This window comes from Trichechus manatus, unplaced genomic scaffold (genome assembly GCF_000243295.1).
Source record: "Trichechus manatus latirostris isolate Lorelei unplaced genomic scaffold, TriManLat1.0 scaffold00092, whole genome shotgun sequence".
NCBI classification, from domain to species: Eukaryota; Metazoa; Chordata; class Mammalia; order Sirenia; family Trichechidae; genus Trichechus; species Trichechus manatus.
In genome coordinates this window covers 2,876,479-2,890,784 of record NW_004444028.1, presented here as the reverse complement: position 1 = coordinate 2,890,784, position 14,306 = coordinate 2,876,479, and the positions used below count along the sequence as shown (strand labels likewise).

At 42.0% G+C, this 14,306-nt stretch overlaps 1 protein-coding gene across 7 annotated transcripts in view; it reads left to right on the top strand.

Moving 5' to 3' along the window:
• LPP (LIM domain containing preferred translocation partner in lipoma) overlaps positions 1–14,306 on the top strand; it is a 756,943-nt gene that overhangs the window by 102,699 nt on the left and 639,938 nt on the right. For 3 of the 7 annotated variants that reach the window (XM_023736775.1, XM_023736778.1, XM_023736776.1), the window contains one exon: positions 9,920–10,106. The exons of the other annotated variants lie outside the window; for them this stretch is intronic. The gene's annotated coding sequence lies outside the window, so the exon portion shown is untranslated. The remainder of the gene's footprint in view (positions 1–9,919; positions 10,107–14,306) is intronic. 7 annotated transcript variants of the gene reach the window in all.

Genomic DNA, 14,306 nt, shown 5'->3' with positions numbered 1-14,306 from the left:
CACACACACACACACACACACACACACACACACACACACACACACACACACACACACACACAATATCTCTGGGTGGCACAGTTAAGCCCTCTGCTACTAACCAAAAGGTCTGAGGTTCAAGTCCACTCAGAGGTGCCTGAGAAGAAAGGCCTAGCAGTCTACTTCTGAAAGATCAGCCATTGAAAACCCTATGGAGCACAGTTCTATTTTGACACACATGGGGTCACCATGGGTTAGAAATGACTCAATGGTAAGTGGTTTTGATTTTTTAAATCTATTCCTTTCTCTCCATCATCATCATTATCTGTCTTTCTGTCTGTCTGTCTATCCATCCATCTATCTATCATCTGTCTGTCTACGTGTCTATCATCTTTGTTTGGCTTGGTCTCACATTAAGTATCTTCTGAAAACCAGGCTGACAGAGTCGTAGAGCATTTGTGGGCCTGACTGAGTGCCGTGGGGTGGGAGGGTGATGCTCCGTCTCTTTCCTCAGCTGTCTGTCACGCCCAGGCCCCCTTGGCTGGCTGAGCTAGTGTCTACTTGATTTCTCATTCTTGGTACATTGCTATTAATTTTTTTCCTATTCTTTCCACTCTTCATTCCATGCTTGAATTGGGGTAAATTGTTCACATAATTCTACCCTATTTGATTTTAAACAGTTTGTGGAAAGGGTTGGTGTTTTCTTATAGTTTTGTACCCTAGGCTCTGGCACCAAGCTGTCCACAGAGAAAATGTACAGTCAGTGATTGTTGACTTGAGTTGTATCCCACCGCCTTTGCTCTTCTCACAGCCTTTTCAGCTCCTCTTAGGAGCCAGCTTGTGTAATTAATGCCACCCAAACAATAAAGATTGCAAAGTAAACTTACTAAAAAGAAATAACAAAGGGGTTTCCTTCTCCTACTCCCACATTTTTTTTAGATCAAAATAACTTTGCTTTTCAGTGTGTCTTGCTTTAAAAAACAATGAAAAAAACTGGTTGCCATTGAGTCGATTCCAACTCATAGCATGATCCCCTTACCATTCTCCTTTGTCCATGATATCTTCTTATTTTGTTAGTAAAATAAAAAGATTTACCATTTCTTGACTGTTAATTGTTGAAATATATTTTCACAATTTTCCATTTTATTCCTTGGCTGATGCCTTAAAATAGTGTGTGTCTTAGTCACCTAGTGCTGCTGTAACAGAAATACCACAAGTGGATGGCTTTAACAAACAGAAGTTTATTCTGTCATAGTCTAGTAGACTAGAAGTCCAAATTTAGGGCATCAGCTCTAGGGGAAGGCTTTCTCTGTTGGCTCTGGAGGAAGGTCCTTCTCATCAGTTTTCCCCTGGACTAAGAGCTTTTTCACACAGGAACGCCAGGTCCAAAGGACATGCTCTGCTCCCAGCACTGCTTTCTTGGTGGTAACAGGTTCCCCTGTTTCTCTGCTCACTTCTCTCCTTTATATCTCAAAAGAGATTGGCTCAAGACACAACCTAATCTTGTAGATTAAGTCCTGCCTCATTAACATAACTGCCACCTATCCCACCTCATTAACGTCATGGTTATAGGATTTACAACACATAGGAAGGTCACATCAGATGACAGAATGGTGGACAATCACACCATATTGGGAATCATGGCCTAGCCAAATTGATACACATATTTTTGGGGGACGCAATTCAATCCATGACAGTGCGCAATGATGTGCCAATTTCCTAACGGAGAAACAACTTATAATATACCTTGGATGTTTTGTCTGCGTCTTAATTGTTTGGTCATCTTGGGCAAATTCCTTTATCCCTTTTTCCCTCTCTTTTCCCTTTGTCTTGCAAGTGAGGTCATTGGACAGGATGATCTCCACACTTTCATTTTGCGAATTAACATTAAATCCCTGGGGTACCTGAGGGCTTTGGTAACAGGCAGATATTTCTAGGCATCTCTTTCGTTTTTTTGTCCTGTAAATAGAAGTGATGACCCCTAAACAACTGTAAACACCAGCTTCAGTAGATTTTTCAGAAGCCTCCCTGAAGCAGATACCCTGCAACTCATTTCACTAATTTGTTTGTGATTAACATCCTCTGCCCCTTCAGTCCCAAAGCTCAATGCTTTGATACTTAATTATAGGGCATTCTTTCTTGCTCAGAGATGATATTCCAATTGTATTTCGCTTCTCTTCTCTAAAATCTCTGTTGGCTTTCCACATTTCATTAATGTAAGTAGTCTAAATGGGGTTGCTATGAGTTGGAATCGACTTGGTGGCACACAACGACAACAACAAATAGGGCATGGGATCTTCAATATTTCCTTCTAGTTCCTACATTCACTACTGAGAACCTCAGTTTTCATCCTGGAAGAGCCCCCTATTTGACCGTGAGCCCCCTGAAGGCAGAAGTCTTAAATACACCCACTTCTTCCTAGATGAGGCCCAGAGTTAGAGGTGTAGGTATTTATTTAGTTGAATCAACAAATTATTTAATTCTCATAAAATTATTCCTCCTACTTTGCAGATGAGGAAATGGGGGCCTAGGGGCGCTGAACGTGTTGCTCAGTAGTTACTCAACAATTGACTTGATAGTTTGTTGACTTCGATGCTTGTTTGTCTTCACTCTCCTCCCGCAGACAGGAGGTTATAGGGTCCGAGCCTCTTAGGCTGTCTCGGGTCATCCAGATCAATTGGAATGGGAACTAGATCCAGCCTGTACTTATCCACCCAACGGGAAAGCACCTGACTGTCAAAAATCAGGGAGGTGTGCTGGAACAGGCTTGGAGGTGCGTCAGGAGACTGAGTGTGACTGACTCAAACCACTTGAGCCTTTTGAGCCTCAGCTGACCCGCCCATAAAATGGGAATAATGAGCTCTTTTCTGCATGAAGGCAGGGACCTGTCCCAGGCTGCCCTGAAACCTGTGATTCTGTAAGCAAGTACAACCCACACCCTAGGTGCTGCTTTCCAGGTACTTTGGCAGGGAATAAAAACGTTAAGGTACTTTTTAGAGCCTTAAAAGTTTTACAGACTAGTGGGCAGGAGAGCAGTACCTTAGGGACTTTAAGGAATAGTTTTATACACTATGTAAGGAAGTTGATAAAAACTGATATTCATATATACAAAGTGCTTTAAAATTTATGAAATTATTTTCTATAGACCAGTAGAATTGGTTTTTATTTTTGCCATTTGACTTTGTGAAAGCTGAGCTAGGGAAAGAAAGAAAATGATGTTATCTGTCAATCTAAAGATGCTGTAAAGCAATAGAGGTTGAAGCCACCCTAGAGCTTAAGAGCTGCAAAGAAATTTAGAATCATCTAGTCCAGTGGTTTGCAAAGTTGGCCACATATTAGAATCTCCAAAACCAAAACCAAACCCATTGCTGTGGAGTCGAGTCTGACTCATAGCGACCCTATAGGACAGAAACCCCCATAGGCTTTCCAAGGAGCAGCTGGTGGATTCAAATTGCTGACCTTTGGTTCACAGCCATAGCTCTTAACCACTGTGTCACAGGAGATGTTAAAAAAACAAAAAAGCTTTGTCCCCATGATGCTCAGTTGAATCACAGTGTCTGTGGGTGAGACCCATGCTTCAGCCAAATTTGAAAACCCTTCAGAGTTGAGAAGGATTGATCTAGTTCACCTTGTAGTCTTTGATCTGTGTCTTTGATCAGAGTCTCGCGTACGATCTCATTTGATGGACTGCACCTGGGCTGTCCCCTCCCTGACACCAGCACGGAAACCACTGGTGACCAAGAAGGGCATCCAGACAACAGGCGGCACTGGAAGCCATACTGAAAAGGTGCCCGCGTGCCGTGGGAAAGTGAAATAAGTATCGTACAAAGGAAGAGAAGGGGTTAACTTTTTTTGTTTTTACATTGGGACATTGCCTTCTTTTTATGCTTCGAAGAATATTCAAAAATGATAGCAAAGAATGTATTTCATTGCTTTAATTGTTCAAGGTCTTTTTAAAGTCTCTGCAATAAAATACCATTTAAGCTAGCTGAGCTTTATATTTTAATGCTTTTTGGAAGGGAACAATACCTAGTATTCAGCTGCAGAATAATTTTGAATTTTATATATATATATATATTTTTTTGATTTTCTTTTTTTCAGTCAGCAAAGCCTGGTTTGGAGTCTGAAGGTTAAGAATTTTGCTGCCTTCCCAGATACTTTACCTATTTCTATTCGAACATCAGGTTCCATTCAGTTGATGGTTCTTGACCTCATAATGTCTAACCTTCATATCTCTTTTTTTTTTTCCCTCTCTCCTAACTTATCCAGAAAGAGGCTTCAAGGCCTGATTCACTAATTTCTCCTTCTGGGCCAGTTTAGGTGTGTAGTGAAATGCAGCCCACGTTACGTAGTCCATGTTTTGATGAGGACGTGTACTCTCTTTCCCCCCAAAATCCATCTAGTCATATTTAACCCCGAAGGCCACTGCTAATAGGTTTTTAAAAATTGATACCAGCTATTACCTTGTAAGATATAGCTCATCTTCTAACTCTAAACTTGCTCTTTCTAGAAGGGAAATGGTCCTCGGGTTACAGATGTGAACTGGAATTTCAGAGGCTTGAATTGACCTACAAATCTTGTAATTGTAGCTCTGGTTACGTATCCATGGAGGCCTTGGGATGTGGAAGGTGGTATTTCCCTTCCTCCCCCTACTACGATTTTTATAAGAAGAAATCATAGAATCTTCTCCCATGTTAAGAAATTATAATCTACAAAATTGTTTGTGTAGCACTGAAATATATACAGTCACACCTGTGAAAGCTGGAACCTGTGTAAGGCAGAAACCTGTCGGAGAAGGAAAACTCAAATGTTTTCCACTAATAGAGAGCAGCAGAAAAATGTTAAGACTGACTTCCCCGTCAAAGGCGGAAAACTCGCAAGACCCGGAAAAACAAGGCAGTCCCGTCGAGTTCTGACTCTCACAGGTTTCACTGTATGTGTAAATATTATATGGTTTGAAATAGCGTGGGCTTAATTTATTTATTCTCAAATGCTATTAGAAAATAGTTCTCATTCTCAATTACTACGTTATTTCCTTCTCTTTTCTGGTGGTTATTTTTTATTTAAAGTTTTATTTGGAAATGATTTCAAACTTATAAAAAAGTTACAAAAATGTCCAAATAATACCCATATATACCTATTAGCCAAGGTGGCCTGGTGGCACAGTGGTTAAGCACTGGCTGCGAATCAAAAAGCTCTGTGGTTTGAACCTACCAACAGCTCCATGGGAGAAAAGACCAGGCGTTCCGATATGCTCCTGTAAAGATTTCAGCCTAGGAAACCCTATGGGGCAGTTCTACTCTGTCATATAGGGTTGCTATGAGTCAGAATCAACTAGACAGCACACAACAAGAACGCTTCATCCAGATTCAACTATTGCTAACATTTGATCATTCCCCTTCCTCCTCTGTCTTCATTATGTCTAGCTTTGACTCAAACTTTATAATCTACTACTATAATCAGATGGCCCAGTTATGTGCTTTATATTCCTTGCCCCTGCTCTCCAGTAGAGAATCTAGTCCAGGATCAGGTATTACATGTAGTTGCCATATCTCCTTCTTCTTGTGTTAAGTGCTGTGGAGTCGGTTCCGACTCATAGCGACCCTCTGTACAACAGAACGAAATACTGCCTGGTCCCGCGTCATCCTTACGGTCATTGACATGTTTGAGCCCATTGGCCTAGCCGCTGTGTCAGTCCATCTCATTAAGGGTCTTCCTCTTTTTCGCTGACCCTCTACTTTACCAAGCATGATGTGCTTCTCCAGGGACTGGTCCCTCCTGATAACATGTCCAAAGTATGTGAGACATAGATTCACCATTCTTGCTTCTAAGGAGCATTCTGGCTGTACTTCTTCCAAGACAAATTTGTTTGTTCTTTTGGCAGTGAATGGTATATTCAATCTTCTTAGCTAACACCATAATCCAAAGGCATCAATTCTTCTTTGGTCTTCCTTATTCATTGTCCAGCTTACACATGCATATGAGGCGATTGAAAATATCATGGCTTGGGTGAGGTGCACCTTAGTCCTTTAAGTGACAGCTTTGCTTTTCAACACTTGAAAGAGGTCTTTGGCAGCATATTTGCCCAGTGCAATATGTCGTTTGATTTCTTGACCACTGCTTCCATGGATGTTGACTGTGGATCCAAGTAAAATGAAATCCTTGACAACTTCAAACTTTTCTCCATTTGTTATGATGTTGCTTATTGGTCCAGTTGTGAGGATTTTTGTTTTCTTTATGTTGAGGTGTAATCCATACTGAAGGCTGTAGTCTTTGATCTTCATCAGTAAGTACTTCAAGTCCTCCTCACTTTCAGCAAGCAAGGTTGTGTCATCTGCATATCACAGGTTGTTAATGAGTCTTCCTCCAGTCTTCATGCCATGTTCTTCTTTTAGTCCAGCTTCTTGGATTAATTTGCTCAGCATACAGATTGAGTAAGTATGGTGACACGATACAGCCCTGATACACACCTTCCCTGATTTTTAAACCATGCAATATGCTCTTGTTCTATTTAAACGACTGTCTCTTGGTCTATGGACAGGTTTCTCATGAGCACAAATGAAGTGTGCTGGTATTCCCATTCTTCACAATGTTATCCATAACCTGTTATGATCCACACAGCCGAATGGCTTTGCATAGTCAATAAAACACAGGTAAACATCTTTCTGGTATTCTCTGCTTTAAGCCAAGATTCATCTGACATCAGCAATGATATCCCTAGTTCCATATCCTCTTTTGAATCTGGCTTGAATTTCTGGCAGTTACCTGTGGATGTACTGCTGCAACCGTTTTTTGGATGATCTTGAGAAAAATTTTACTTGCATGTGATGTTTTTCAATAATTTCCACATTCTGTTGGATCACCTTTCTTTGGAATGGGCACAAGTATGGATGTTTTTCAGTTGGTTGGCCAGGTAGCTGTCTTCCAAATTTCTTGGCATAGATGAGTGAGTGCTTCCAGCACTGCATCTGTTTGTTGAAACATCTCAGTTGGTATTTCGTCAGTTCCTGGAGCCTTGTTTTTTGCCAATGCCTTCCGTGCAGGTTGGATTTCTTCCTTTAGTACCATAAGTTCTTGATCATATGCTATCTCCTGAAATGGTTGAACGCTGACCAGTTCTTGTTGGTCCAGTGATTCTGTGTATTCCTTCCATCTTCTTGGTGATAACTTCTTGCCTCGTTAAATATTTTGCCCATAGACTCCTTCAGTATTTCAACTCAAGGCTTGAATTTTTTCTTGAGTTCTTTCAGCTTGTCGAGTGTGTTCTTCCCTTTTGGTTTTCTATTTCCAGGTTTTTGCACATTTCATTTTAATACTTTACTTTGTCTTCTTGAACCACCCTTTGAAATCTTCTGTTCAGCTCTTTCAGTTCATCATTTCTTCTTTTTTTTCATATTTGTATCATTTTTAATATTTTATTTTTGTTGTTGTTCAGAATATGCACAGCAGAACACACAGCAATTCAACAGTTTCCACATATACAATTCAGTGACACAGATTACGTTCTTAGAACTGTGCAACCGTTCTCACCCTCCTTGTTCTGACTTTTCCTCTCCCATTAACATAAACTCACTACCGCTAAGTTTCGTATGTAATCTTTCCAGTTGCTGTTGTCTATTTGATCCCATGTAGATAGATCCTTTTTTTAAATAATTTATTTTGTTGTTGTTGTTGAGACATACACAGCAAAACATACACCAGTTCAGCAGTTTCTACATGTAGAATTCAGTGACTTTGATTACATTCTTTGGGTTGTGCAACATTCTCACTCCTTTTTTGACTTGTTTCCCCCCCATTCACATAAATTCACTGCCCCTTAAGGTTCCTATCTAATCTTTCCAGTTGCTGGTGTAAATTTGATCCCATCCATCTCAGATAGATAGATCTTAACAGAGCACAGTGCTCAAGGCAGACATTCTTTACTAGTTAAGCTAAACTACTGTTTGGTTTTAAGAAGACTTCAGGGGATATTGTTGGTTTAAGGCCTAAAGATTATCCGAGGGCAGTAGCTTCAGGAGTTCATCCAGCCTCTGTGACTCCAGAAAATCTGGATTCCACGAGAATTTGAAATTCTGCAGAACTTCTCTCATTGGTGGCTGGGCTGGATGAATACAAGTCCAACCGGCAATCCGTTCCTTCCTGTGTGGAGAAAGTCTGTCATGGTTTTCTCTGCCATCAAACGTTGCTCAGCATATGTCAATGAGTTCTTCAGCTGATCAGTTTTAAAACTGAGCAAAAGTTCACCCTTCCCCAAGGAGATTACCGTCACAGTGGTTATTGAAAAAGGGGCTATCTCCTCTTTCTTCACATACAGGACACCGGATACCGTGTCCCTGGCTGCCCACAGCACGTGGCCCTCGTGTTCCCGTGCTTCCGCCACAGCTGCTCCATCCGGGGCAGCGTCCCAGGTGTCCCCCGACAGTCGCCCAGTGGCGCCTGGGCTGGCAGGTTCCGGGGAGCTCAGGGCTGGCTCGTCTCGGGCCGAGCAAGGAGGCGGCGAGGGAGCCCCTGCCACCGTGGCGGCGGTGGGGCTGGTTAGTGAGGAGGGGCCGATGGGGCCAGGCCAGGGAGATGCCCCCCAACTGCAGCCCAGCGCCCCCTAGCCGGCTCCCGCCTCCCTCCCCAGCAGCGGGGCGCCGGGCTCCGCGGGCTCTTCGGGCCCATTTCATCTTCTTGGAGGTGTATCTTCAAGGTATTGCCCTAGAAGTTGAAATTCTGGGTTATGAGTAAGTGGTTTGTGGGTAGCGCCAAATTCCTCTCTAGCAACCTCAACCACAGAGTGTATTGTCAAGCTTTTGAGTTGTTGCCAGTCTGATTCGTGAGAAATGGTATCTTGGTGTTGCTTTAATTTACATATACCCTAATATGAGTAAAGTTCAACATTTTTTGTGTGTTTAAGGACCATATTTATTAATTTTGTGAATTGTCTCTTCATATCTTTTGCCCATCTTTTTTTTTTTTTCTATCAGATTTTTGGTCCTTTTTCCCGTCAATTAACAAAGTCTTCAGAAATTAGGGATACTAGCCCTTTATTTATGAAATATATTGCAAATATTTTCTCTCAATTTGCTGTTTGTCTTTTAATGTTGCATACAGGGTTTTTTTTATCCCCCTGGTGATTCAAAAATTTTTATATTTGTATAACCAAAATTTAATAATCTTTTCTTTTAACTTCTGGACTTTTAATCATAGTTAGAAATCATTTTCCCATACCCATGTTTTATAGGATTTACTCATTATATTCCACTGCCTCTATAGTTTCATTTTTTACTTTTTAATCTTGATCTACTTTCAGTTTACTCTGGTGTATGATTTGATGAATGGATCTAATTGTATCTTTTTTCAAATGGCTTTGTAGCGTCCCAACACCGTTTATTAAGAAGACATCTTTGTTTCTGTGATCTGAGATTAGTGGTTACTTTTTTAACCTACACCTTGACTAGGTGGGAGTCCCTGGTTGGTGTAAATGGTTGAGACACTTGACAGCTAACTGAGAGTTTGGAGGTTCGAGTCCACCCATAGGTGCCTTGGAAGAAAGACCTGGCAATCTACTTCCAGAAAATCAGCCATTGAAAACCCTATGGAGCACAGCTGTATTCTGAAACATGTGGATTCTCCATGAGGCAGAACTGGCTTGACAGCAACTGTTCTATGACTAGATGTGAAGAAGAATGAATGATGGTGAATATTAGAACAAGATAATCAGAAAAAATGAATTCTTGGCTAGATAACGACCTAGACCAAATTAGAACCTAAATCTCTTGATTTAATCCGGAGCTCATTCCCTTATACAAGGCAACCTCTGTGATCCATTTCTTTTGTCAACAAATTGATAAACATATGTACCAGAAAGGGTGTTTATAACAACAGGGAGGGTCAGGAATTATCTGTGCTTTCCCTCTTCTCAGTAAGACCTGTAACCACCGCTTCTGCCCCACAGAGATGATGAGACCTTGGCTACATGAAGTTTTGTAGGCACCTGCGATTCTGCTGTCTGCTCTTTGTAGCGTTTAATCACCTGTGAATGCTGCTTTTCCACAAGCTGTCTGTGTATCAGTGATGCCTCAGCTCACAGCCCGTAACCACACTGGCTGTGAAGTGTGCTTGGCAAGTTTCGGAGTTTACAGGTCAGTAATTCTCCAGCAAGTGGGAAAAGTTGGAAAAAGAGAGACCAAAGTCTCTTTCTCCAAGATTTTGGGGAATCATACGTTCCAAATAAACAAGTTTTCACACCCTTGAGAGTCAAAACTTACAATTTTGTTTGTTAACTTTTATAGAAAGCCTAATAAACTTTTACAGCCTTTTTAAAAGAACTCCTCCCATGATGATTTCATATTAATGGCACAGTCCTAGCAAACTGGGGTTTGCTAGGCACTAAGCTTTCTCTGAAGGGGTCCCCGTGGCACAGTGGTTAAACACGCCCCGGCTAACTGAAAGGTAGTGGTTTGGACCCACCAGCCACTGCATGGGAAGAGAGAGCAGTAGATCTGCTCCCGTAAAGATTACAGCTTAGGAAACCCTGTGGGGCAGTTCTCCTCTGCCACGTGGGGTCAGTGTGAGTCAGAATGTACTTGATGGCACACAACAACCACAATTTTCTCCACTGTTGGTGGTATTTTTGTGGTCAAGCACGTTTGAGGAATGCCGGTTTAAGAAAAACGAGACATGTCTCCTTGCTGTAGGATTTCTCAGAGCTCTTTGTATGAATTTCTCAAATTTGTTTGCCCAGGAACACAAATCTGACCCCCCACTTCAATACTCAATAACAGCTTCAATACTTTGCAGATCCCTGGTGGTGCAGTGGTTAAGAGCTTGGCTGCTAAACAAAAGGTCAGCAGCTAAAACCCACCAGCCACTCCACGGGAGTAAGATGTACCAGTCAGCTTCCTTAAAGATTTACTGCCTTGGAAACCCTATAGGGCAATTCTACGGCTGGTATGTTCAAACCTCCAACCTTTTGGTTAGCAGCTGAATGCTTACCCGCCTTGTGCCACCAGGCCTCCTGGGTATGTTTCAGGGGGTCATTTTTCAGCTTTCCACAGCTCCTTTAGTAGGTGCTTATTAAGTATTTCTGAGCTGGAAGCTGTCCCTTCTCCCCTTATTGTACTGTTTCTGGTTTGGTGCCTCATTCTCGTGTGTGTGTGTGTGTGTGTGTGTGTGTGTGTGTGTGTGTATGTATATATATTTGAAATTAGTTCCTTCCTTTTTAATCTAAAAAATTAGACTACCATGTTTGTGGAGAATTATGTGTGGCATTCTGGGCTCCAAGAGGTATAAGAATTAATCAGTAATCATTACTAAATAAATGAGTTAATCTTCGCTGCTATTCACCTAGCAATGCTGTTGTTGTTGTTGGGTGCTGTGGAGTTGATTCCGACTCATAGCGACCCTACAGGACAGAGTAGAACTGCCCCATAGGGTTCTCTAGGCTGTAAACTTTACGAGAGTAGATTGCCAGGTCTTTTCTCCTGTAGAGTCCCGGGGTGAATTTGACCCACTGACCTTTAGATTAGCAGCTGAGTGCTTAACCATTGTGGTACCAGGATCTTTTCACCTAGGAATCAGTATACAGAATTGCCTGTGTGAGAAGCACCCAGCTCACAAGCCAATGCCTGCATTTGGGAGCTCTGCCCTTCTGATTTTCAGTGTAGGGCTCCTCTGGAACCCACTGGTGGTTTCTCTGTTCCATGGTCTCCTATTTGGGGATAGCTTTTCTGATCAGAGGAATCATGGTGGTGCAGTGGTTGGGAGGTATGGCTGCTAACCAAAAAGGTCAGCAGTTTGAATCTACCAGCTGCTCCTTGGAAATCTTATAGGGCAGTTCTACTCTGTCCAGTATGGTTGCTATGAGTTGTAATCGACTCAATGGCAGTGGGTTTGGTTCTGGTTTTTTTTTCCTGATCAGGAGCCACACTGCTGTACCCCAGTTTCAGCTGCTCTGAAAAATTACGATCTTTCTCTTGGATCTTGTCCAATCTTCCCTGCACCCCCTCCCCTCCCAGTACCAGCGAAGATCCCACAAAGCATCTCATATTGTAGATTGGATAATCTCAGCCTTACACACACCCACTCACACAGATAGGCACAGTAGCATTCTGAGGAAGAGACGAGGAGTAAGGTATCTGGGTTTAATACAGGAGCTCTTTTGGGGCTTAAAATTCTGATGCTGTCCCTTTTTCATTTATTCTCAGTATTTGTATATGGAATATTACTGTGCTTTATTTGCTTTTTCAAAATAACCTTTATTGTTGCTCTTTCTGAAAGTACAAGTAATTAATTTTCATGGTAGAAAAAATTGGAACACACAAAAAAGTATAAAGAGCAAAATCAAGATTGCCTGTACTCCTGTTACCCAGAAATAACTACTGTTCCATCATAGTTGTTATGATGAATGTCCATCCCATCCTGTGTGTGTGTGTGTGTGTGTACGTACACTGTATACTGCTGTTCTAGGGCATATTTTTTAAAATGGTCCTCTATGGTTAAATACTTTCTATACTTTTAGAATAAAAACTTGTAATGTTTACATATTGCAACACTGAGCAGTTAACATTTACTTAGTGCCTACAAGGTACTCATTGACATCGGTCAATGAACATAATCTTCCTTCATCTTCATTCTTCCGGGGTCCTATTCAGAGTCATCCATGCACGTGGTTCTTGTTCAATAAATGCCTGATGAATTTAAGTGACTAGACATGAAGCTACAATGGAATCTGCCCCCTTGCCCATAAGAACTTAAACCCTACAAATGATGGATTGCAAAACTACAAGGAAAGATGGGCATCAAAATAGATAAAGCTGCTCTGACATGGGCAGGAGAGTTCAGTAAGAGGTCTGTAGGTGTTGTCGGTGGTGATTTGGAAGTGTCTGCGGTCACGAGACAGGACCTTACTTTTTTTGTGTGATCAGTACCGTTTGCATCTGGTCTTTATCATTTTAGGTCTTGAACCCCGCCTCCTCCTTTCTAAAAACAGAAAATCAAGGTTTCAGTGGTGGGGTGGGGAAGAGACTGGCTTGCATTAGTAAGTTGCATAAGGCAGTCTGTTATGGATTGAATTGTGTCCCCCCAAAATGTATATCAACTTGGCTAGGTCATGGTTTCCAGTATTGTGTGGTTGTCTACCATTTTGTGATCTGATGTGATTTTCCTGTGCGTTGTAAATCCTCTATTATGTGAATGAGGCAGGATTAGAGGTAGTTGTGTTACTGAGTCTGGACTCAATCTACAGAATTAGATTGTATTTTGAGTCCATCTCTTTTGAGATATAAAAGAGAGAAGTGAGCAGAGAGGAGGGGGACCTCCTGCTACCAAGATAGCAGCACTGGGAGAAGAGCACGTCCTTTGAATCAAGGTCCCTGCGCTGAGAAACTCCTAGACTCGGGAAGATTGTTGACAAGGACCTTTCCCCAGAGCCGACAGAGAGAGAGATAACTTTCCCCTGGAGCTGGCTGCCTGTATGTGGACTTCTAGCCTCCTAGACTGTGAGAGAATATATTTCTCTTTGTTAAAGCCGTCCACTTGCGGTATTTCTGTTATAGCAACACTAGATGACGAAGACACAGTCCGTGATAAACTTCACGGAGCTTTCATTTGTGCCTGGGAGCGAGAGCTGTTCACAATTGACTTGGTGGTGGTGTGCTCTGCCTTGGATGCTGTGGAAATGGGGCTGGTGTTAGAGAGATTGATTGCATGGTGGAGAATCAGAGCAAGGGGGATGAAGGATCTAACGGAGAATATTCTCTTCTCCACAAGTGTCTTCCTCTTTAACTTCCTTCTTCCCATTGGACACCATGGGTAGAATTCATTTAACACCTCCCTCAGTTGAAAAATGTGGCATGTGTGGCGAATGATCAGAATTGCTCAGAGCAATAAATACCTCCAAGGGAGCATTCTGGACTTTTAACAGAAACTGATGACTAAATATTTCTTTTGTGAATTGTCCCTTACCCCTGGAGGCCATGTCTTTCTCAGGCATACTCTCCAGTCACTGCACAGTGTGTCTCTTCACTGTTTTTGTTGTTAACTGGCGTAATTTGTCCCCAACTCATGGTGACCCTATGCACAATGGAAAGAAATGTTGCCTGGTTCTGCACCATCCCCATGATCTGTTGTGGATTGGACCATTGTGATCTGTAGGGTATTCTTCGGCTGATTTTCGCAAGTAGATCTGTAGGCCTTTCTTCCTAGTCCATTTTAGTCTAGAAGCTCTCTTGAAACCTGTTCAGCATCATAGTAACACACAAGCCATCACTGACAGATGGATACTGGCTGCACTTGAGGTGCACTGGCCAGGAATCAAACTTGGGTCTCCTCTGGCCTGGAAG